Source organism: Delphinapterus leucas, chromosome 11 (assembly GCF_059928025.1).
Source record: "Delphinapterus leucas isolate spDelLeu-1000000601 "Yukka" chromosome 11, BTC_Dleu_Yukka2, whole genome shotgun sequence".
NCBI lineage: Eukaryota > Metazoa > Chordata > Mammalia > Artiodactyla > Monodontidae > Delphinapterus > Delphinapterus leucas.
In genome coordinates, this window is record NC_143139.1 from 89248968 (window position 1) to 89273669 (window position 24702).

The 24702-nt window shown below is 48.9% G+C and overlaps 1 protein-coding gene across 2 annotated transcripts in view; it reads right to left on the bottom strand.

Moving 5' to 3' along the window:
• The window catches only part of LARGE1 (LARGE xylosyl- and glucuronyltransferase 1), a 590997-nt gene extending 570801 nt beyond the window's left edge, over positions 1–20196 (bottom strand). The window contains exon 1 of one of the 2 annotated variants that reach the window (XM_022599798.3): positions 19639–20196. The gene's annotated coding sequence lies outside the window, so the exon portion shown is untranslated. The remainder of the gene's footprint in view (positions 1–19638) is intronic. The other variant, XM_089921262.1, reaches the window with a different exon arrangement.
• Positions 20197–24702: the final 4506 nt, after the last annotated feature.

Consider the following 24702-nt stretch of genomic DNA (forward strand, 5'->3'; position numbering starts at 1 on the left):
CAGCCATTACTCTCTGTGCCACGAAGAGCCTGCCGTTTCTCTGTAGTTCTGGGTGGCAAGGGCATAATTTGTTTTATGATTTGCTTGGGAGGGTAGCTGTTTTATATTCACCTTTAAAAGATACGTTTGATAATCGTAGCAATGAGACCCCGCTTAAAAAACAAGATCCAGCCTGGCATTCCTTTCAGCATCAATGTGGTCACAGTTGCGACAAGCCAAAAGATACCCAACCATTACCAGGAGGGCTGTGCTGTTTCTTTGGGGGCCCACATGCCCAATAACGGCCTTAGTCATGTTTCAAGAGTCACTGAATCATGTGGCAGGCAGCCTGGGCTGGAGGGAGACAGTCAGAGGTTGGAACTCAGGGGGCCTGGGTTTTACCATTAAGTTGGTGTGACCTGGGGCAGGTCCTTTGATCTTCTGGGCTGAACTGTCCCATCTGCCCAAACAAACCAGTTGGTCCACATGTCTCTCTGGAGCCAGAAGGTTTCTGCATTTCTCTAAGGTGCAGAGGGAGTGGGCGGAGCTTTAAGCCAGATAATAATACTTTTCTTTCCACCTCTCTCTCAACAAGATCATTACAAGATTCATCTTAAAATAAAAACCAACCCATTATGCAACTGTCCGAGACATCTTCCCCCCGATCCGTGTAGAAATCTTCCCTCCTGCCCCTCAACCCTCAAGTTGTCTTCCAGGACAGTGCATTCTGAATACTGTAACCAAATCCTCTCCCAGTGTTACCCACCAGGAAGTGGATGGAAGGATGGGAACCCAAGGACAGAATGTGCTGGGCCAGATGTCCACAGGGGACCCGTCTGCACTCTTCCCCATCAGAAGTGAGCAGGGCAACAAATCCCCTCAGCTCTTGTGCAAGACGGCTGTGGACTCCCGCGTGCGGCATGGAGACACCAATAGTCCTTTCAGGCATCCCCATGTCAATTACCACACTGAAATCCTGCCACGGAAAGACCACTTCTTGCGTCGTAAGGCTTCCAAGCACCGCACTGCACGAGGCTGCCATATAACAAAACTGATCCCAGAACTTCATGGCCCATCCGAGAGGCACAGACATAAAACCCGCCCGATGGAGCCCAACTCTCAAAATACTCTATAAAGGGGTCAAGTTCAGAAAAGGCAAAAAAAAAAAAAAAAAAGGTTACAAGCTCTCCTGTGTTAGATTTGGAGCTGGGTCTTATGGACCTCAGAGCCTGCCAAGTGGCCTCTCGGGAGTGGAATAAAGAGGTTTCCTTCTAACAAAGTGATGCCTCTTTGGCTTTGCAAAGTTTGGTGTTAACAACCCAATAAATACCAAATGGAGCTACATATACGGTAGCTTTTAGCCCAGGATGCCAGGGGCAGGTGGCAGAGGAGGGAGGTCTGCCTGCAAACAGGACGGAGATCTGGGAGACAAGCGAACCCAGCCACAATGAACCAGGCCACCCAGAGTAAGAGCTCCACGCAGGCAGGGCCCTTGCTCTCCTCCCCACCGCAGAGCCCAGCACAGTGCCTGGCACACAGCAGATGACTGACAACTGCATGTTCACCGAAGGAGTGAACAAAGGACTGAAACAGAGGCAAGTGGCATCCATGACCTGCAGCCCCTAAAAACTCTGAACCAGTTGATGGGGAGAGAGCTAAGAGCTAGCCCACAAAGTGAGACTTCTGCAGAGCTTTGAACATCTCAAAGAAAACATCTACACGTACATATACTCTGACAGCAACGCATAACTGTGCTGTATGTAAAAGGCAGTTAAAGATGCCAAGTCCTTTAAATGTCAGCGTGAGGGTTTTGAGGGTTGTTTTGGGTCTGTTTGTTGTGTCGCTTTTTTTACTGACCACTGCAAGTTATTAGGAGCCGGCAAAAGAGAAGCATATTCTGAAAACATTCTTAGCCTGTGCCCCAGTGAACCTCTTCTGAATATCAAAATACAACTCATGAAAAGAAACCAATAAAACTACTACACATTCCCACGCTCTCCATGAAAGATTCAGGAGTTGGGACAGATATCTCAGGATTCACATCCAAATTGTACTGTGGAGCGGCAGTGAGTGGCCAGCAAGCCAGGACAATGCAGCCGCAGGCCACTCTAAGGGGCCACAGCTCCACCCTCTGGGGGGAACTTCCCCTGCAAATCTTGCCAACTTGCAAGTTGCTCCAAGTTTCCACTGAACACACAGCCCAGGTCACACCACCCCAAAGGACTTCCAACTGAAAAACTGCACGGGGGGGCTTCCCTGGCGGTCCAGCGGTTAAGACTCCATGCTTCCAATGCAAGGGGCGTGGGTTCAATCCCTGGTCGGGGAACTAAGGTCCCACATGCCACGCAGCACGGCCAAAAGAGAAAGAAAAACTGCATAGAACATATCATGTATTAGATCCAAATGCTCCCAAGATACCATGTAGCGGGGATAAGAGACATGTAACATCCCGTGGGGCATTCTGCCATCACCCGGGGGATATATTTTCTAGGGTGCTTTCTCTTATGATTGTGTTTGAACCTTAGGTTGAAGGTGGACCTTGTTTTCTGGAGGAGGAAAAATAAAGCTAGGAGAGTCATGAGTTGAATTGTGTTCCCCAAGAAAGATATGCTGAAGTTCTAATCTCCAGGACCTCAGAAGGTGACCATATTTGGAAATAGGGTCTTTACAGAGGATTCAAGTTAAAATGAGGTCACTGGACTGAGCCCTAACCCCATACGACTGGTGTCCTTATAAAAGGGGGAAATTTGGACACAGGGACACACACAGAGGGAAGACGATGTGAAGACACACAGTGAGAAGACGGCCACGTAACTGAAGTGATGCATCTCTAAGCCAAGGATCGTCAAGGGCTGTCAGCAAACACCAGAAGTTAGAAGAGGCAAGAAACGATTCTCTCCCAGAGCCAAAAGAGAGACCGTGGCCCTGCTGACACCTGAGACAGCTTGATTTTGGACTTCTAGCCTCCAGAACTGTACAACATCCCAATTATTGTTTTAAGTGCCCCAGTTTGTGGCGCTTTGTTACAGCAGCCATACGTAGCCAGTACAGAGTAGGTAAGTGCCTTATCCAAGATGAGCTAGCAAACAACATTTTGCTTGGTCAAAACTTCTTGCTCCTGGGTCCTATACTCTCCAAGACTGGCATTTGCTTTCAATAAAGACAATCTCCAAATCAGTTACCACCACCCACACTGGCCTATGAAGGAGTGATATTATGTGGATGGATTTTTCAAAAGCTCATCGTCCTCCCAGGTAACACATGTGCACTTCAACCACGTCCTGTAGCAGCTTGCTTTCCAAACTCTAAGTTTTGGAATTTCTGGATTGTAGGTAAGCAAAATTCAGGTGGGAGGTTTTTGGGGTTTTGACATGAAAAGACTACCATTTGCTACCTATTCCCCACTTCCTTTCGGCTGTGATATTCCATTACAAACATAGACAGACCAGACAATGAACACGCAAGCCATATTAAAACAATAATTAACGCCGGGAAGAGAACAGTGACAACCGCTTAGCAGAGGAGAATAACGGACAGGTTTGTCATCTGAGGTGCTTAAAAAGGATGAGCCTTGGGTGTGAATGGAAAGCAATTTCTGATGCAACGGTGGCCCTTTAGTGACTTGGATCAAAGTGACTCATTAACCCCCTCGCTTGCAAACTTTGTTCCCTAAGACACAAAAGGTAGGGTGACAAGATTCTCTTTCACTCACACCAGCCCTGGCACAAGGAGAGCCCGGCAGAGCTCTCAGCCAGATCAACCACTGCTCCAGTGGAAACAGGAAGAATCCTGCCTTCGGCAGCCGCCTACCCCACACTCCCCCAAAAGCCCTAAAACTCATTTCACAACCAGAGTGCACCCTTCGGGGATTTCAGGAAAGTTGTTACTGCAGTAACAGAGGTAGCACTGAGCTTAAGGACAAGAAAGGTCCAGATTCCCACTCTCCGATCCCAGGTATCTTTGACAAACTCAAACCACCAGTGCTCACCTGTACACTGTCTTCTCTCTACTCCTACTGAAGGCAAAAGTATACCCAAACAGCAAACTGCATCAAAGTTACCATCCCTGAAACCGTTGAGCTTGCATTTGCACAGGTGAACCTGTTACTAACTTGGGTTTTAAACAAGGTATGGGTATTAATATTATTTTTCAAAATATAACCCATCCACAGAGTTAAAATAACAGATGTGTTATAGAGTGAACCATACCCCCCCCAATTCATATGCTGAAGCCTTAACCCCCAGGACCTCGGAATGTGACTGTATTTGGAGAAAGGGTCTTTTAAGAGATGATTACGGATGAATGAGGTCATGAAGGTGGGCCCTAATCCAGCATGACTGGTGTAAGAAGAGGAGATTAGGACACAGATACGTACAGAGGAAAGACCACGTGAAGACACAGGGAGAAGATGGCCATCTGCAAACCAAGGAGAGAGGCCTCAGGACAAACAATGCTGCCAACAATTTCATCTGGGACTTCTAGCCTCTTGAACTGTGAGAAAATAAATTTCTCTTGTTTAAGCCACCCAGTCCCTAGTACTTTGCTACGGCAGCCCTAGCAAACTAACACAGATGGAGTTCCATAATTTTTAATTTCTTTTTCTTAATCGCATAACTAATGGCTTTTTTAAAAAATGAAATCACAAAATACTTTAAGCCAGGGATTTGGGGCACTGCCTTAAGAGTCTTGAAATTACCAAAGCAGGCAACAGACAGTATCACTAATGTCATTTTGTCAATGGGCAGATGGATATCATAAAGGTAAGACTGTTGGCTCGTGGTGCATGGAAGGGAAGAAGCATACCCAGGAGAGTGAAAGGCTTTTAGAGAAGATACCGGTAGTCCATTTGATCTTCAAGGTCTTCAGGTTAATCTTCCTACAGAACATGTTGGGATTTTGTTTGCCCAGCTTCTCTTCAGGAAGCCCCCTTCTCCTCTCCCCAGGCAATTCGAATAGGACAGACCCCATCTCCCCTGACCAGGTTCAAGGATGTGACCTTGGCCCTTCCAACCAGATCATGACCAGGACTTTCACCAGATCTACTGGGAAAAAAATTCTCTCCTTCAGCTGTCATGGTGAGATGCGTAGGATGTAAGCCTGGGGCTCCTGAGGACCATCCCTGCCACCTGACAGGGACACTCTGCCTGAGAATGATGCCAGCACAGAAGAGAGCAGAGCCAAGAGACAAAGCGAGGACTTCAGGATGACATTTGAGGACCTGGATCCAGCACTACCTGAAGCTGCCCTTTTTTTTTTCCCAGTTACTGAAGCAGATAAAGTCCATTTCTTTTTCTTTAATGTCAGTGTGAATTGGGTTTCTATCAGTTATGTCTGAAACAGTCCTCGCTGAGCCACTAAGGCACTCTGGTATACAAGATCACACGTCTAACTACATATATAATAGTTTCATCAAAATTGAAACTATGTTTACATTTTACTGCAATTCCCTATCATTTCAAGGGTGCTTAATCAGGAGTGCAATGATGGAGCCTTAGGAGACACTGATGCCCCTGAAATTCTATGAAAAAATAATATTTTGGTGCAGAAGGGTCTGTGGCAGAAAACAACTTCAGAATTTCCACTCTGAACTTCAGTATCTTAGGGGGAAGTATAGTACAATTAGCTTCAAGCTTTTTTTAATTCTGAAATTTGAAAAGCTTGCCTATTTTTAGGCTGACGTCTGAAGTTTTCATCATAAACTGAATACCTTCTAAGAATAGAATTTCCAACATATTGTAAACACGAGCATTTTTAAAAAAGACTTCCACATCATATTTTTTAAACAGAATCTAACAATCTGATACCCATCATTCATTTTAAAAAGTTAAAAGCAAGTTATTTCTTAAGATCTGAAAATTTTATATCATTCCTTAGCATAAGAAAGGGGCCCCATATGCCCTGTTTCTAGCAGCAAGTTTAAACAAGTAAAAAAGAATGTGGAAAGGGGCAGCCTTGTAAAAGTGCCTTGATTAGGAGGTTCCCACACACCAATTTCATAGTTCCTTTGTTCGGTGCCCCTTAGGGTTTCTACACTCAGAGCAACGCACGCAAGCAAGATTAGTGTTGGGCAAGAGACGTGCCTTTTATAAAACAGGGACAAATGACTGTGAAAAGGGGTGGTCTCAGTCCAATCAGTTTCAAGAAAGGGTCCATATATGAGGTCGAAAATCTGGAAATTGATTCCCTTAAAACTATCCACACTTGCAATACTCCACGAAAGGCTTCGGTATCACCAGGGTTATGTATATTCCAGTGCTGAGACACCTGGGCTAGTAGATCATGGGTCAGAGATGAAGAGGAAATTATTCTGGAGATAGAACTGAGTTCCCGTCTCTGGCTTTACCACGTGGGCAAATAACCTCTGTGCACCTCAGTTTCCTCACCCGTAAAATGAAACTGCAGCTCAGAGTGCTGTAGGATCAAAAAGTACCATGCAGGGGGCTTCCCTGGTGGCGCAGTGGTTGAGAGTCCGCCTGCCGATGCAGGGGACATGGGTTCGTGCCCCGGTCCGGGAAGATCCCACATGCCGCGGAGCGGCTAGGCCCGTGAGCCATGGCCGCTGAACCTGCGCATCCGGAGCCTGTGCTCTGCAAAGGGAGAGGCCACAGCAGTGAGAGGCCCGTGTACCGCAAAAAAAAAAAAAAAAAAAAAAAAAGCACCATGCATGTCAAGCACTTTTCAGAATCACATAAGAAACAACTGATAAATGGGAGCTATCTTTGTGACCACCCATTATTATTGTTACTGTTATTTTAAATACTGCTCATTACAACTTGCCAAGAGTCCCTTCCTATACCCTTCACTGGCTCTCATCCACCTTACCAGTTGGAGCCCAAATCCCAGTGAGAGTAGATAGCAAGGTGGACCAAAAGCTCCTGAAAAATGGCCTTAGGTGATTAGTGGGCAAGTGTTTGCCTTTACCTTCAGGGCTTCTGTGAACTTTCTGAGACCTCTGGACAGGGCTGAACAGAGAAAGTCGGTGTTCCCCCTCCTCAGCCCCAGGAGCTGTTTTCTTACTTTACCAACAAGCACAACCACCAGAAGGGGGAGAGAGAGAAACAGCGGAGAGGCTCTAAATACAAACATCAATTACAACAGCTAATACGTATGGAGTGCTTTCTGTGTACCAGCTCCTGTCCCAAGCATTACACACACACTGACAGATTTAATGAGTTCAAAAATGCTGCATCAACAGGAGTTATGGATAAACCCGAGCAGAACGAAAAGGAAAATGTCAAAAACTACGAGCCAGAGAAAGCATCCTTTGGTGTGCATTAGGTCAGTCCACCACAGGAAAAGCAAAGGACTTCCTGAACCACGTAACCAGTGCCCATGCCAAGCGCAGGCTCATAAGGCACAGCACCTGGATCACACGAACCATCTGATAAGCCCAGGGTTCATCTATCACTCCTCTGTGATTCACGAAGCAAACCTACTCATGCAGCACCAATGCCTGGCTTACAAGGGCAGTGTAATAAAAACCCAAATGGACCTCACAAATACCAGAGGCAATAACAAATATCCAACATAAACACGTGCTTATCCAGCAGCCTTTGGGCGCTGATGCTGAGCTTCTGCACAAATTCATCCAGTCCTCCCTAGCCACTCCCCATCACTGTTTGATAATTTCTCAATCGATAATAATTGCAATTCTGCAATAGGTTCTCTAGGAATGTGGAGTGGTATTAAGCCTAGTAAACAGACACCACAGTCAAAGGCTCCATCGGTATCTAGGGACCAACACCGCGACCAGAAAACAGAAAACACTTGAGGATAAGGTCTTCAATCAAACACTTGAAAAAAGGATGTGTTTTAGATTGTCTGACGATGATTCCATCAGGGTTTAAAAAGCCTAAGAGGAAGGCTTCCCTGGTGGCGCAGTGGTTAAGAATCCGCCTGCCGGGCTTCCCTGGTGGCACAATGGTTGAGAATCCACCTGCTAATGCAGGGGACACGGGTTCGAGCCCTGGTCTGGGAGGATCCCACATGCCGCGGAGCAACTAGGCCCGTGAGCCACAACTACTGAGCCTGCGCATCTGGAGCCTGTGCTCCGCAACAAGAGAGGCCGCCATAGTGAGAGGCCAGCGCACCGCGATGAAGAGTGGCCCCCGCTTGCCTCAACTAGAGAAAGCCCTCTCACAGAAATGAAGACCCAACACAGCCAAAAATTAATTAATTAATTAATAAACTACTACCCCCAGCATCTAAAAAAAAAAGAATCCGCCTGCCAATGCAGGCGACACGGGTTCGAGCCCTGGTCCGGGAAGATCCCACATGCCGCGGAGCAACTAAGGCTGTGCTGCACCACAACTACTGAGCCTGCGCTCTAGAGCCCACGAGCCAAAACTACCGAAGCCCACGCGCCTAGAGCCCGTGCTCTGCAACAAGAGAAGCCACCGCAATGAGAAGCCCGCGCACCGCAACGAAGAGGAGCCCCCGCTCGCCGCAACTAGAGAAAGCCCACACGCAGCAACGAAGACCCAACACAGCTAAATAAAATAAATTTGTAAAAAAAAAAATGCCTAAGAGGAGAGGAACGAGGAGGCTGAAGATCTGAGAAAATGGAAAAAGCAGAGAAATGCAGCAAGGAAAGAGCAGAAAAGGCAGCAAAGGCACCTCCTCCTCCTCCTCCCCCACCTCCCCCTTCCCCTCCTCCCTCCTCCTCCCCCTCCACCACCTCCTCCTCCTCCCCTCCTCCCCTCCCCCTCCTCCCCCTCCTCTTCCTCCACCACTTCCTCCTCCACCACCTCCTCCCCTCCCCCTCCTCCTCCTCCTCCTCCTCCTCTTCCTCCACCACCTCCTCCTCCTCCACCACCTCTTCCTCCTCCCCCTCCCCCTCCTCCTTCTCCTCCCCCCCCTCCTCCACCACCTGCACCACATTCCTTGAAGGCATCAATGGGCCCCAGGGATGGCCCACCACCACCTGATCATCAGCAAAAGGGCATGCATTCTTTAGATTCAGGAATACCCCTGCAGTACAGCATAACACTAAAGGTTCAACTAGAAAAGGTTACATTACACCTGAATAGCAAGTTCAGTGCGATCCAAAATCACCACCACCACCACCACCCACCACTTACAGGGTAGAGACAGCATGGTCCAGGCAGACGGCAAAACACTGAAGATTCCCCAGAGCCATGAGATGCCATCTTTACTGAAGGGCTCCCACACTCCGGGCAAGCCAGCCATCTGGAAGCTCGGGGAACACAGTGCAGAAAAGCACAGCAGGAGAAGCCAGTCCAAGGACAGATACAGTTCAGCGCCCAGTATCAGGAGAAGCTTGAAGGAAAGACCGCCTGAACTGTGTTTTGGAGGAAAAACAGAAGCACCCCAAGCAAATAAAGAGGGAAAGAGCTTATCAGCCAGAAGGAGAGGTAGGTGCACAGCTTGGCAGATTTGGGGGAAAGTAAGCAGTGAAGAAGGAAAATAATGAGTTGGGGATTGGTGGGTGGTGGGTGGGGTTGGCAAGAGAAGATGAGGCTGCAGAGAGAGGCAGGGGCCAGTTCACAACAAGCTTTGTGTGTCCTGATAAGAAAGATGGACGCTTTCCAGGGGCTGAGAGTGAGCCAGTGAGGGTAAATACACAGAACATCCTAGAAAAGCCCTCGTTCTTCAAAGATTCCAAATATAGACTCCCTATAAGGAATTGGACTCTCCTATTTGAAAAATTCTGTTATCCAGAATGGCTTACTCCACGTTTCTGAAAAGTGTGTCCTGTAATCTCTCAGCAAGGCCCTCCTCGGGCAGAGACACACCACCAGTCACGGGAAGCATGGCCCAGCTTCACTTTTAAGGTGGATCCGGAGCCCACATGTCAGAGTTCCAATAATTTCGCTCTCGGCCCTCCGCAGCTGCTTCAGGAACCACTCATGAGGAAAAGAAAAATTTTCTACATTCTACTCCTTATTGGGTGTCATCCTAGATTAGGTAAAAAGGTTGTTCTATCACCCTGGGCTCATCTGAACAAACCCCCAATAAGAGAGGCTGTGGAGAGGACATTTTCAGCCCAGCCCCATCCCCACGGCCAGCCCAGCCAAGGGAGAAAGTGCCATTCTAAGAACTACTGCTACTGTCACAAGCAGACTTTATTCCAGTGAGGCCGCTTCCCAGTGGGCAATGAAAACCATCTCGCACTTCAGTACCAATGACTGGGATCAGAGGAAATCCCAAAGCTTCCCTCTGTTTCCATCCGCCTGTACCAGTTCTAGCTCAGTGGCCTTTAGAACTTCATATCCGAACTAGTACAAAAGCCTGTTCAGCGACCTCCCTGCTACCACCTCTCCCCACTCCAGTCTGGCCCCGATACTGCCACTAGGTTCATCTTCCTAAAACAGAGCTTTGCGTACACCGTCCTCCCGATCAAAAGTCGTCCTGCCTTCCAAAAGTCCACAGCCCCAATCCACCTTGCCAACTTCATCTCCAGCTCCTTGCTAATGGAAACCCAAGCCGACTTGCTTTATAACCCCAAAATTCATATTTGTGCATTCATCAACCTAGCTGGCTGCTCTACCTCCCTTTAACTCTTCCATTCAAATCTTAATCATCCTGGGTCCAAGCACCCAAGGCAAATCCTACCTCCACTGCCTTTAAGCAGCTAAAGTAAACTCCCGCCTCTGATTTCCCATCAACTTTGGGTTCCAATAATCCACAACCATTCACTGCACTGCCACATCATTCCTATTGTCGCTCTGAACTGTTCACTTGAATCTTCTATTGTTGTTTAACTTCTCACACATGTTTTTTTTCCCAATCTCTCTAACTATGTTGCTTGAGGGCAAGGACAGAAGGCTTTCAATTTAATTGAATAAATGTTTATTGAAAGATTCCTAAGTGCTAGAAGTGTAGCCGGATGGGTGCAACCCTGTCCCAGTGCTTTTTAAGGCACTTACACAAAAGGAAAAGAATAGGGAAAGTATACAGATATTGACAATGCCAAGTAGAAGGGAACAGGCATGGCCTTTGGGGTGTTTTAGGTGATGCTCCCTGTCACTCTATCCTTCCAGCTCCTATTCACTAAGACCCAATCTAATACTTTCTCCTTCTTTGACTCCCTCAAGCGTAATGCTACCAAGACACAGTGCCCACTGCCCTGTCCACGTCTTTATTAGTATTTACCTCCCTCACCAAGACGAGGCTACTAGATGACGCAGGCAGGTGATTTCCTCACCTCCCTGTTCCTGATGTCAAGCCGACACCTCTCAGAGCAGGAGTTTCATGAATGTAGGCGGATGAGTGAATGCTGGCTTAGTAGATGTTAACCAATGCCATCAAGGAGACAGAGTGTATAGGGCCTGTAGGCAGGAAGCAGAGATCCTGACTAGAGCCCAGGTCAGCACAGAGACAGCAGACAGAGGAGGCAGAACAGCTGTGAATCAAGTCCTGGCTCCACGTTCCACAGCTGTGTGACCTGGGCAAGCCTCAGCTTCCATACCTGGAAAATGGAAGAGTAAGACCACCCACCTCGTAGGGTTACCATAAAGATGAAATGACACAAAATGGTCAAACAGAAGAGCGCCTGACACAAAAGCAGAGCACGAAGAACGTGTGTGAGGAGAAGACTGAAGTGGAGTATGCTGGATGGAAGGGCAGGGAGCAGAGGACAGACAACCAGAAAGTCGGTGGTGGTCAGGAAGCAGGGGCTCTGGGTCTGCCTCCCCTCTGGATAATTTGACCTCCCCAGCCTTAGTTTCCAGAGCTGTGAAATGAAGGTCGAGCGGGCTCAAGGGTCTCCTGCAGCCCCCGAGCTGTCTCAACATCACAGATCTGCCTTCCACTTATGGAGGAGGCATCCATAAGTACTTTCAAAGCCCAGGCGGGAAGGATTCGCACCAACAGAGAAGGGGGAGAAGTTGCCAAGATGGCAGAGAGGAGGAGAGTCCTTCCTACTGGATGAAAAGCACTCGAGTCCCCCCTGTTTTCTCGGGCCCACTTCGTCCTCTGAACGTGGGACCCCTGGCCCGATCCACATCTAAGTCACTGCACATTCATCACCGGTGCCGGAAAGATCATAGCCCACAGTCCATCCTAAGGTATTTATTAAGATGCTTTTCAAGGCGCCCTGACATGCACACACGAACAAGCATTACAGCCTGCTCACTCCTCCCAGGCCAGATAAGTCAAAATCCTTACAAACTCAGAGGAAAGGAAACACACGCCGCATTCCAGGATTCTACTTTCCTTGCCTTTTTACAAAGCCGTCAATGTCTGCACCACAACAATGAATCCCTAAGAGAATTCATTTCGCTGATCTGAAATGTCCTTCACATTTTTAAAATAACAGCTTTCGGGAGAGGTCTGAAGGAGTCTGAGGCTGTGAGCCTGCTGGTATCCTACTCACCTCTCCCTCCCCAACACCCCCACCCCGGAGCTGGAAACACAACTCGGAACGCAAATCATTCTGTGTGGACACAACTGTTTATTCAGTGTAGACCTACTAAGCACCAGGCACCATGCCTGGAAGCAAGAAAAGCCCCTTCCTGCTTATCACTTGGGTTGCGCCTCTCTTAGCTCCCCAGACAACCACAAAATACCATTCCCTTCCCGGATGAGAGCTGACATCAGTCGAGGAGGCTGGTACACAAACAGTGTTGGCAGATTAAGGACCTACGCAACTGTTCTGGAAACAAAAGCGGGGAGGGGATGGTTCCCAGTCAGCCACAAAAATGTTAACCTTAATAATAACAAACATGTGTTTAATGCATCAAGGCAGTCTCTAGTCACAGAATAACACTGAAGAGTCCACATGATTCGCTACTGATTTTAAATTAAAAAGAAAAAAAAAAAAAAGAGGAAGAATGAAATCCCCGCATGCCTGTGTTCTGCTGTAAATTCCCCTAAATTCTAATGCTACCGTGGAGAGCTGGAAAGATCAGAAGCCCTTTCTTCCCAATTGGCCTGGGTACGTCAAAAAAGGACTCTGTTAAGAGCAAGCCTCGCCCAGTAGCCAGGGCTCCATCTCCATGTGCGTTTGCTGCACGTCCAAAGGGCAGCCCCCTAATGCGACGAAAGAGGCTAAAATCATGGGTGAGGCTGCACTTCCCATTCTAGCCCCAGTCTGTGTTTATCTACCACTCCAGGTTACCCAAAATTACCTCTGGAGCCTTAAACGCCTTACATTTTCTTTCATTCCGAGAACCAATTCTTTTTTGGAAACTTTCACAAGCGATGAAGGAACAAAACAAACCAAAAGCCCTAGATATTTCGTGAGCGAGCACAATTTCGAGGGTTTTTCCTGTAAATATCTCATGCATATCGCCTCTACCATATACTTAGGCGGAACAAAATTAATTCCATGTCTCTGAAAGTAGGAAAACTCAGAATCCTGGAAACGCTTACCTGATTTCCTTTTTAAACCACTTCTGTTCCTGATATATCCTTAGAGGCAGAATGTGAGGGTGATTGAGGAACTCATGCAGGTGGTACTTAACGACTGCAATCTCCAGGATGAACAGTGGTTAAACCAGGAATCTGCCCCCAGTAAGTAAGTAAGCAAAGTAACACCATGTGGTCTGTCAGTGGTTACAAAGTTTATGTAACTACTGTCCTTCTTTCTGTAACACAGTTCAACATTAGACTCCTTGGCAGGTGAACCTGGTGAGTTGTATGTTAAAACATGGAAAAGTTTATATTTGAAAAACCCTTGGTTTTCTGTAACAGGTAAGGCTCCCCAAAGCATCCATCATGATTGTGTTAATCAAATAACCTGAAATACAATTAAGGGACTAGCTATTAAAAAGATGCTTGCTATGAATGCTTTTTGTAAAATAAAAATCCTTTTGTACCCCAAACAATTACTTCTCTTAAATTATTTGCTTTTAAAATAAGATTTATAAGCCAAATTCTCCTAAAATAGGCCATTCTTACACTTAGCTTCAATTATGGAATAAACAGTTGAAGAGTGAAAAACAAATTCTCCCAATTCTCCTAAAACAGGGCATTCCTATGCTTACCTTCAAGGTTGAAATAATAATGTCACAAACCTTACATTTATAATCGTACTTAACTTCAAATCTCCTCTTTCCAATAAGCACTGCCCTCTCCACCCAGGAGAGCATCAGTGCCAGAATGATGAGGAAGCTTCTCTCTAACAACACAAATTTGGTGGCATAAAATTAAGTCGGTTTGCAATTCTCCTGACTTGTACTTTTACACAATTGCTTTTCTGAATCTGTTTTTCTTCCCAACATCCCTCCCTTCACACTCACCCCCCAGCTCCCCCTACGAGGTAACCTCCCTGGCAAAATGAGAAGATTCCCCTTTCCCTGTTAGAGCCCAGGCTTCGCAGAATCCCACAGGCTCAACTCAGCTTTCATTGACTTAATTTGGAAACAATTAAAATTTTCAGCACTGCTTTTTATCACAAAGCACATCATCGCAAGCAGTTCTCAAAGAGTAGGTAACATTCCCAAACCCACTGGTTCCCATAATACATAAGAAGTTAGCAAGCAAGCCCAGCTGCTTATGAATGGCTTAAGGTATCAGAGAAGTTCTAATGCAGTCTACAAGTCTACGGAATCTACAACCAACACAGAAAAGACTTTGTGGTTCTTCTCTTCAGCACTGCATACTTGTAGTGTCTGATATTTCAAGGTAGAGTATACCTTGGAACTGGTCAGGCCTCTTCCCATTTCAGAGCTGGAAAGCTAGAAAACCTAAATAGTCTGAGCTTTGCCACTAACTTAGGCAAGCCCTATCTCTGAGCCTCTACATTCCTAGTTACAAGACGAAAAATGCACTGAACTTTGGAGACAGCACCTGAAGCCCAGAGAGGTCAAGACGTATTCTAAGGTCACACAGCAAATTAGCATAGGATGATGCAAGATGAGAACCCAGGTCTCCAAATTTTACTTATACCACCCTGCCTACCAGTCAGCTCAACTCAGGGAAGGATGACAGAGACAAAACAAACACATACATACACACACACACACTGGGGCTTCTTCTACCTCCACTGTCCTCCTGGCTCCTGTTTCAGAAAAACTAAATATATTTGACCCTGGGGATCGCTCTAACAACTGCAGTTTTCCATTCTCTCTAATATCCTCTGGCCATTACATCGTTGCATCTCTTCCTTACTTCATAGTTTCCTCATTCCACAAAACACACACATAGGCAGGCCCACACCCATCCTCAAAACTATAAAACTCTTCCTTTTCCAACAGCAAAGAAAGTTGAGGCCAGAACTGAGATGATTCAAACACAAGAACCTTGTTCAAATGTTAACTGCAGCCATAACTTTACCCAGAAGTAAATATGACAAAATAGAATACACTCTCACAGGGAAAAATTTGTGTCCCTCTGCCACTCTATCACTTGTCAAGTAACTCTGTCATTTCTCCCACTGCTGCATAATCAAGTAATGAAAGCCCCAGATGTAATTCACATACACAAGAGGGCAGACTTCGGGTTGATAAGGGACCCTTTCTTTATTTGCGTTGCTAATAGTTTTTTAAAGAACAGGCAAAATGCTATATGTAGAAGGATAAAGGACAAAAAAGAAAATGTCCTTTTCTGTTTGTAATAACAATGTGGGATAATCAACTGGTACTCTTGGACCTTATCCAGCCACCATTCTTGCCAGGGCTTGAATACACAGAGCAGGAAACTAGGAATCCTATTAAATTATTTCCCTGCTAACACCAAGCTTTCCTCTTCCAGAACAGCCCCTCTTCCAGCCACACTACTGACTGCTCTCCATTCACACTACATATTTTAAGGTTTCCATGCTGTTCTTTCTGCATGGGATTCCCTCCTGTTCTACTATCCTGGCAAACTCAAGGTTTTACTTTGAACAAACCTGTACGTGAGCAGCTCACAGCAATGGTTCAACATCTGCCTGCCCCCAAAAGACTATAAACTAATTGTGGACCCTCTACAACCTCTACACAGAACATGGCATCTGTCACATAATAGACATTCAGCTGTTACTTGCTAAGTTAAAAGGAGAAAAGTCTCTCCGAATGTCAATGTGGTCAGGGAGGAACAGAGGACCTGAGTACCTCTCAATGTCAAATGCTCTGGAGCAGAACCGCAAAGCCTCATCAACACTAGCAGATCCCGTGAGGTGGCTGTATTGCCAAGGGGTGTCAATGGCAGGGTGCCTGGAGTTCTCAGTCCCCTGGGTCTTACAGCCCTGGCCCCATGTGCTCCCCACTCTCTGAGAATCTCTGGCTGCAAAGACACCTTCACCTTATTCATGGACCCTAAGGAAGGCCAGGATCCTGCGTCACTTTCTTCCTCCACCTCTGCCATGTGGCTTCCTTGAAATTCATAAGACTTCATTCATGCCTTAAGATCACAGTATATATATAAATTCCCCATGACCAGTTTTCACTAGCTGATGCTCAATGGAAAATTTAATAGTGTTCTCCCGTTCCAATCTCTAACCCCTTGGCTATACTGCACCTATGAGAATCAACCTACAAAGCCTTCGATAGCTGAAATAAAGCTTTATGCTGACCACTTCCCTATGCCACAACAAAAGGTCTCCTCAAACTACCTAAATATGCACTATACATATGAGTAAAGGATCACAAATGCAGTCTACCAGACTCCAGAGTTCTAGGAAATGTAATAACTCATGCAGGTTCACAGATCCAAACGCTGAGTCTAACTCTATATGCTGCACTGGGTCTTTAAGAATCCAGGAAGTCTTGGGCTTCCCTGGTGGCGCAGCGGTTCAGAGTCCGCCTGCCGATGCAGGGGGCACGGGTTCGTGCCCCGTTCCGGGAGGATCCCACATTACGGGAGGATCCCACATGCCGCGGCGCGGCTGGGCCCCCATGAGCCATGGCCGCTGAGCCTGCGTGTCCGGAGCCTGTGCTCCGCAACGGGAGAGTCCGCGGCGGTGAGGGGCCCGCGTACCGAAAAAAAAAAAAAAAAAAAAAAAATATATATATATATATATATATATAAAAGAATCCAGGAAGTCCTAAATCTTGGCGACATCTGCCTCTCTTCGTGCCAGTATTCTGAGTTGGGTAGTCTCTTCTTAGACTCTTTCTCCAACCTTTCCTGTCTGCCCACCTCTGGAGTCAGCTTTGATAAGACTTGGCCACAGTGGGTAAGCCTGGGCCATGCGGCTTTGTTCTTCGGCGGAAATAGAATTATCTTTAATTTCTGCTGGAAGACACCTAGACACTAATGATTTAATACCGTTGAAAGTGCAGAGAGAGCATCTGAGATGAAAGTGCAACCACACTGCCAAATGTTACGTTACATCTGTATACATAACAAGGTATGTGCTTTTCAGGGGACAACAGTGAGGAATTTTAAGTTTAATGGAGTCAGTTCTAGACTCCATCTAGAATGGAGGCAGCATGATTTTATGAAGATGGCAGATGTGCAGCCCAAAAACCAAAGGGGGGAGTTTTGATTACAAACCCCCGGGAACTTGGAGTTAGCACGGTCTAATACGCAAAGGATGGAGTTTGCAGGAGGTTCTGTCTCCCCAAAATTTATAGCCCTCACTTACTTAGAGATTATCACTGAGTCTGCTCAGTCTCACATAATACTCTGCAGTTAACGTGTTCTGAGCTGCCCAAATGACACTTTAGATGTAAGCAGGCCCATCGCTTAAGCATTCGGAATCCCCTCATTAGTGCAAGCATGCATTGGGTAGCAAAAAGTTAGGTTCCTGAGCCTTCAAGACAAACCACAGCCTTTTGTGACATAGGTTCATCAGTGGTGGAATAGAAAACTAGTCCCCCCTAGTGTCCTGCCACTGTAGGTGGCTGAAGGATGGAGACACTCCTGCATCAACTTTCAAGCACAGCTCAGGAACCCAGAACCACAGGAAACCTTCACCTCCTTCCCAAGAGGTGGAAGCACTCCTGGGACCTATGATGAGATGGAAAAACCTTTCATTTCATTCCCAAGGCCCTTCTAGTTATGTTTTAAAAGGCAAAGGAATCTGCATTATCCCACGCCAAAAAGTTAACCCCCAACCTAGCACACTTCATCCAGTGACACCAGAGGGCCTATACCTGTTAGCAACTTCCACCCACTCCAGAGTGATACCATCTTTTCTTTAAAAACCTCTCTATACCACTAGGGAGACTAGTTTCCTTTCCCAGCCATTCTCGAAAACCCACTAAGATCTAAATCTTAACGATTTTGCCTCTCTGTTCCAAGTAGTTCTCTTCCCAGTTTGGAATTAACAGGGCCAGGCTCGATAAATGTGTGTTCCCTCAAGCAATTTTCACTAAAGTGTACTCCTGAAAAATAAAGGTACACTAAGAGATGTGTGAAACCTTCAAGCCAGTTTTTTTTTTTTTTAATCCCCAGTGAGGACCCACCATGCCCGTGAGTAATTCATTCATGTCACCCTTTTGTGAGACATGAGAAGAGAAACCTCCACGTGTTCCTTTCCTAATTTAGAACCTTCCCTTATCTTAAGTCTACCAAAGCTGACTCCTGAGGTGGTAAGGCAGGAGAGGCGAGGAGGAAAATTAACCTGAAGTGACTGCATACTGGCAGGGAGTGAATAAGCACTTTGGATTTCCACCAGTGCCAGAGAGGGATGGCACCTGCATTTAGGGAACGGGAACGTCCACCTGCCACCCCTTCCCCATCCCCACCCCCAGCCCATGAAGGAAGCAGAAGCCTGAGCCCTCTCTTGCGGCACTTACATAAGACCCTGTAAAACTTGCTGTGACATTCACGCGAAGTGTAAGTTGCTATTTTGCTCCCTTGGGAGATCATTTTAATGGACTGAGTGACAAAATTCACAGATTCAGAATTCAGCAAAAACCTGCTCAAACGAGGTACATCAGCTCAGGGACGAAAAAATCCATCCCCATTAAACAGGGTCACCCGGGGGGATGGTTCAGTGCAGGAGAGACAATCTGTTCCCTCCTAAGTGACCCATTTAAAATCAGATCGTTCCAGGGAAAGCTCACCGTTTTAATAAATTTCAAACGGGCAAGGGTAGGCTTGCAGGACTGAGGTTCCTTATGAGTAAAATTTTAAACACAGTAATAAGGCATTGAGCAAAATAACTTAAGGATGCACAAACTTTGGAGTCAGTCACTCCACCCTTCAGAAACAATCACTTTCACAAGACTGTCTGGATCGCTACCCAGTGACCACTCATCACAAGCAGCTTTGTCCAGTAGGACTGGCACTGGTTGGGTTTCCTCTCTACTGCTATCGCAGCCACCCAACTGCTCTGTCCAATAGAGGGACTCGTAAGCTGTGGCTCTCACCCCAAATCGGCCTCGACTCTGCAACAAGGAGCAAAGAAAAGTTCTTCACAGCATCACGCCAGGAAAGGCAGGTGGGGACTGCCCAAAGGACAGCTCTAAACACAGCAGGTTCCCCCAAAGCACACGTGCTCACAGCCAGCAAGCTGCGGGGGAGGGAGGTCGACATCGCCTCCTGGTGTTAACGGGAAACTCCTCCTCGCTCTCGGCAGCCCGTGAGCCTAAGAAGCAGGGCAGGCCCTGGGACAGGTCCTGGGGGACATCAGAAACTCGGCGACTTCTACCTCCAGCCTCTCCAGGGCTCCGGGCCCAGGCGGCAGAAGCTGTGCCCTCACTCCCTCCCTCTTCGCCAGCATTCCGAGTACAGGGGGTACCAGCCACAGGTTCGGAGAAGTTGACCGACACCGCTCACCAGGGCGCCCCCGCGGCGGCTCTCTCGCACCCCCGGGGCTCCTACCTTGGCCGTGACTGCCACCAGGCAGAGGGAGACCGCGGAGGAGGTGGGTGGCGCCGCGGCGCTGCCACCTACGAGGCGCAGGGGGTTCCGGGTCGGGGTCCCAGCAGGCGCTGCCCTAGTCCAAGCGGCGATGACAAGCGCAGACTTCGGGGCGGCCCCCGTCTCCAAACGCGACGGGGAAGGTCCGGGCCGCCGGAGCTGAGCACAGTCCCGTCTTCCTCTCCCTCCGGCGCTGCTGCCTGGAGCTGCTCCCTGCCCCGGGGACTCTACGGAGCCGGGGGCGCCCCGCATGAGCAGGGGCCTGGGTTCGCCTCGGTCTGAGCCCGGGGAGGGGGGGCTGGGAGAGACGCCGGGCGGCCGCCGGGGCCGGCTCCACCTCCCGCGCTCCCCGCCGCTTCGCTCCTTCAGGGCAGGGCCTGCCCGCTCCCTGCCCGGCTAGGCGAGCGCGGCCGCGCCCCCAGCTTCGGGCGCCCGGGCTCCCGCGCAGCGGCGGGGGAGCGGCGGTCCGGCCCGGCCGAGCACAGAGCGCGGAGGCGGGGGGGGCGCTGCAGCCGGCTTCGGCGACCCCTCCCCCCGGGCCTGCGCCGCCCGCCCGCGGCTCCTCGGTAAGGAAGCGCTGGAGAGGGCCTCGCCCCGGCCTGGGGCGCGGGGCCGGGGGCGCGGGGCCGGGGAAGGCGCCCCGGGAAGGTCACCGGAGCGGAGGCGGAGCACAGCGCGGTGCGTGCAGGGAACCGAGAAGGGCGGCCCCGGTGCCGCCGGGAGCGCTCGCCGGCCTCGGCCGCCGCCGCCTCCGAAACGCGCCGGTTTCCCCGAGCGCCCGGCACTCGGAGCCGGGCGGCTGCTGCAGCCGCCGCCGGCAGCCGGGCGCCACTGGCCGGAGCCGGCGAGCGATCCCCGCCTCCCGCGCCCGGGCAGGCGGGGGCCGCCGCGCGGGGGGCGGCGGGGGGGGGCTGGCGGGCGGGCGAGCTCTGGGGTCCGGGGTTCGGGCTGGCCCCGCCGCCGCGTGCCTAAAGCGCAGGGCTCGCTCAGCAGCTGCAGTGACAGTGTGTCTGTGTCATGTCTGTGCAGCCGGGGGGGACCGCGAGCCCGGGCCAAGCTCCGAGCGGAGGCGGGGCCGGCGCCCGCCTCGGCGCCCGCCCCCACCCCGTGACTGCGCGGCCGGCCAATGGCAGGCGCCTCAGCCGCGCGGACCGAGAGGCCGCCCCCGCCTAGGCCACGCCCCCCGGCGAGGCTCCTCCTTTCTACTTCTTCAGCTCGCTCACACGCAGGCAGAAGCAACACCCGGAGCCGGGATTTTGGCCCGGGTCGGGATGAAAGCGGGCAAGCTGGGAGCTCCCCGCCCTTCTCCCCCCACCCCTGCCGCTCCCGGCCGCCTCGGGCTTGGCGAGCCTCGCAGAAAGAGGGGGAAGGGAAGCGGGACGGGTCCGCAGCTGCTGCCGTAGAGACTCTTGCAGGCTCGCAAGGCCATGCAGACTGTCCACTCTTCCTTGTACAAAACAGCCGTCGTGGGAAGTAGGAAGTTTCCCCGCCTCCACTTCTACTCGGGTCGCCGCTTCTCTCGAAGGTGGGCAGAGTATGGGACAGGCTGAGGCTGCCAGAAGACACGTTGAAGGGCTTTGACAGCATCATGTGGGGCTACGTATTCAAGAATCTGGTCCAAGGCTTCTTATTCTTCGGGGAAACTGCATTTTTTGCCCCCCGCGCCCCCAACACACACACCCCAGGCACGCACAGCACGCCCCCTCCCTGTTACGATTTCATTCTTGCTCTTTCCCTCGCGGCACAAGAACCCTGAGCATAATATATCCCATTGAATGGACTTCCAGCCTCCCAATTCTAAAGACGAGGGTGGGGCGCCGAGAGTCCCCTATAGGAAGGGGTGAGTGAAATTGTCCGGGCAAAGGGCGAGGGCGTGTGAGAGTGGCTGGAAGGAGGAGGCCTGGAGAGAAAACCCAGAGGAGGAGAAAGCAGAGGCAGGGAGAGAAAGAGGACGCAGAGGGATGGACAACTCTGGGAGACCGGAGCTCCGGCGCGTAATCCAGCTCCCGGGATTTTGGTCAGCTCGGTCCCAGGGCTTCTGGGGCCCCCTTCCCCCCGGGTCCCCACCTCTCCCCAGCCGGGCGAGCCGCCGGCTTTCTTAGCCCTTGGACTCCGAGGAGGCAGCGGGAAGCCCACCCTAGTGCTTGGAAGCAGCAGGGGAAGGATGCAAAAAGAGATAAAGTGCAAGGGTGGGGAAGCGAGGGGGTGCGTAAGAAAAGGACGCCGAGCTCGGGCTGCCGCGCTGACCTAAGTGCTTCGGAGGTTCGTCCCTCGCTCCCCTCCGGACCTGGCTCCTGCCTAAATAACCCGGCTCACGGCCTTTAGCTTGACCCAGCCGGGACCCTTCCCCCATCCGCTCTCTTCCAGCCCCTTTAAGCACCGACTCCCCAACCCACCCACCCCACACCCCCCAACTACCCCACCACCACCACCATCCGCTCTTCCCCGGCTCTGGAGCGCTGTTTACCTAATCTCAGTGGCACACCGAGCCGAGGAGAACGCCAAAAGAAGGTAGCGTTTGCACAACAGCGTCCCCGGCGAAGAAGTAAAAAACGTTTGCATTGGAGCTTCGGGATAAGTTAACTGCGAAGCTGGGGTCCTGCTGTCCTATCTCTGCGGGGATGAGGCTTACCCTGCACGTTTGCAGGGACAGGAGATCTTATCTGGTTTTGATGCCATTACCGTGTCGGAGAAGAACGTTATATGATAAAATATTATCTAATATCCTAGAGACCATTAAAGTGTCAAAGTTTAATGCCAAGCCTTTTAGCTCCAAAGCTGCTCCTTTCTTCCTGTGACGTGCAGCTCTGTTCTAGAACGCGCTGAAAACAAGGGGATCATTTTTATTTTTTGCGGCCGACTGTCCTTGCTTCCAACTCTATTCCTCCTCCTCTATTACCCCTGCCCCGGAACTGGGTAAAGTTAAGGCAAGAATTTGGGCTTCCTTTTTATTCATTGCTTTGCTTCACTTCATTAGTGGTGTAAAATACATTATTACAATACATTTGCATATTAATAAGGCTAATGTGACTGAAGGAGAGACCTGAAATTTACAAGCGAAGGAGAAAATAATGCAGTAACATCAGAAACTAAAAGATAAGCATGTGGAAACTGAACATCTCCATTATAATTCCCGAAGTGTAGTGCACTCTCGACTTTGGATTTTATAAAGAAAAATACGCCCATGGTCGGGGAGGGAGCAATAGTCGCCCTGGTCAGCAAGATACATTGAAGATATATTCATTATTCAGGGATTTCACAAAAATTACTTGCATCAGTCAATAACCACCTTAAAGGTGTAAAAGCTCCGTTCTATCAATTAAGTGTTGCAGTGTTTCAAAGTCAGTGGAGTATCTCATGCTGTAAAAGACAGGAATGTTGCCACACAATTATTCCACAAACGGAACCTTTCTGTTAGTTAATATCACGTCAAGCCCCACATTTAAAGAATTCCTTTGCCCCACCAGCAGAAGATTTTATCTATATCTCCAAAAGTAGGATGTACTTGTCTATGAGTTATATAGCCCTTTGACACAAACCGGATATAAATGTCTTCAAAGGATTTCAGCTATGACATAATATAGTATGAGGAATGCAGAATAAAATATGTAAGGTGATATATCTGTTATTTCTCAGGAATCTGCACTGCTTTTGCTAAGAACTGAGAAGTGAAAATATATCGAGCCCTCTAAACCGACTGCTATCTATCTCCACACAGTTATTGCACTTGTCACGGGAGAGATTCAGAAACGTCTCTTTTTTAAAATCAGGGTCAAGGAGACCTAATCGTAAGAAACCTGTCTCAAAACAGTCACTAGGGGGCCCTAAAAGCATCTCAAAGAGGAAGAAGGAAAACCTGCTCTCACCTCCGTTTTTCCAAGTCTCATTTTCTGGGTACTAATGAAATTGGAATCTAAAAACAAGTTAAGAGCATGGTGCAAAGTTTGGAGGCAAATCGGGCATTAAGTCTTAAAAGACCAGAGTCCCATTTTGACTCATGAGTCAAGAGTTTAGTCGCCGCACTCTTCTCGCTTCCAAGATATACAACAGAAAAAGGAATATTGCATTAATTGAGATGAAAGTGGCCAGATACTGTCACCATCTTTAAGTCAACCCAATTATTTTTACTATTCCAAATAGAACCTCCCTTCTAAGATTTTAGGGCTGTTTTCTGAATGTTTTGAATGTTCTTCAAGTGCTAGGTAGCAAGATGAATGCATCCTCACAGGGGTGACATGAAAAGTTTTTAAGCAACCTATGCAGCAGGGCATCCGCCAACCAACTTATGGGAAGTAAGCCAGCCATAGGGGCACTAACAATAGACGAGAGTCCTGGAAGTGAGGCAGGAGATAGATGAGCCCCAGGCTGAGTAGCTGGAATCTGTCCCCTGTGGACAGAGACTCCAAGATAAAGATGATGGCAGGAGCAAGGAGGAGCTGAGTCCTGCTTGGATAAAAGATAAAGAGACCACATATTTCTCATTCTTGAGGTCAAGGAGACCTCCCTGACTACACATGTGCAGAAAGTCTCCTTGGGAGTCAAAAGGGAGGGGGTGCCACACCATAATGGGTGTTGTCAACCTTCCCATCGGCCTCTGCACTGGAATCCATCTTGGCTAAAAGATGTGCATGCATGTCAGAGAGGGACCTAGGAAAGGTCAGGTGTGGAAAAAGAAGTGAGATAATTGGCCAAAGGCAAACAAAGACCCGGAAGAACTGCTCTATATAAGTGATTTGATCACCTCTCTGGGGCTCTCCGCCTCATTAGAGAAGATGCCCACACTCTTTGCTCTCTGACTGTGTATCTATGCCTTGCTTCTGTCTTAAATAAACTGTTTCTCTGTGTGCTCTCCCACTTATTGTGCTGTGTCTCAAATAATAAACTTTGTACCTGTTTTTACAGTTTTTGCCTCCTTGAAATATTCTTGCTTTCAAACAGTGCAAGAGCCAGGGGAACTTTGCTTCTAGCCTCCAGCCCTTGCTGGTCTAATGGCTAGGATTCCTGGTTTTCACCCAGGCTACCCAG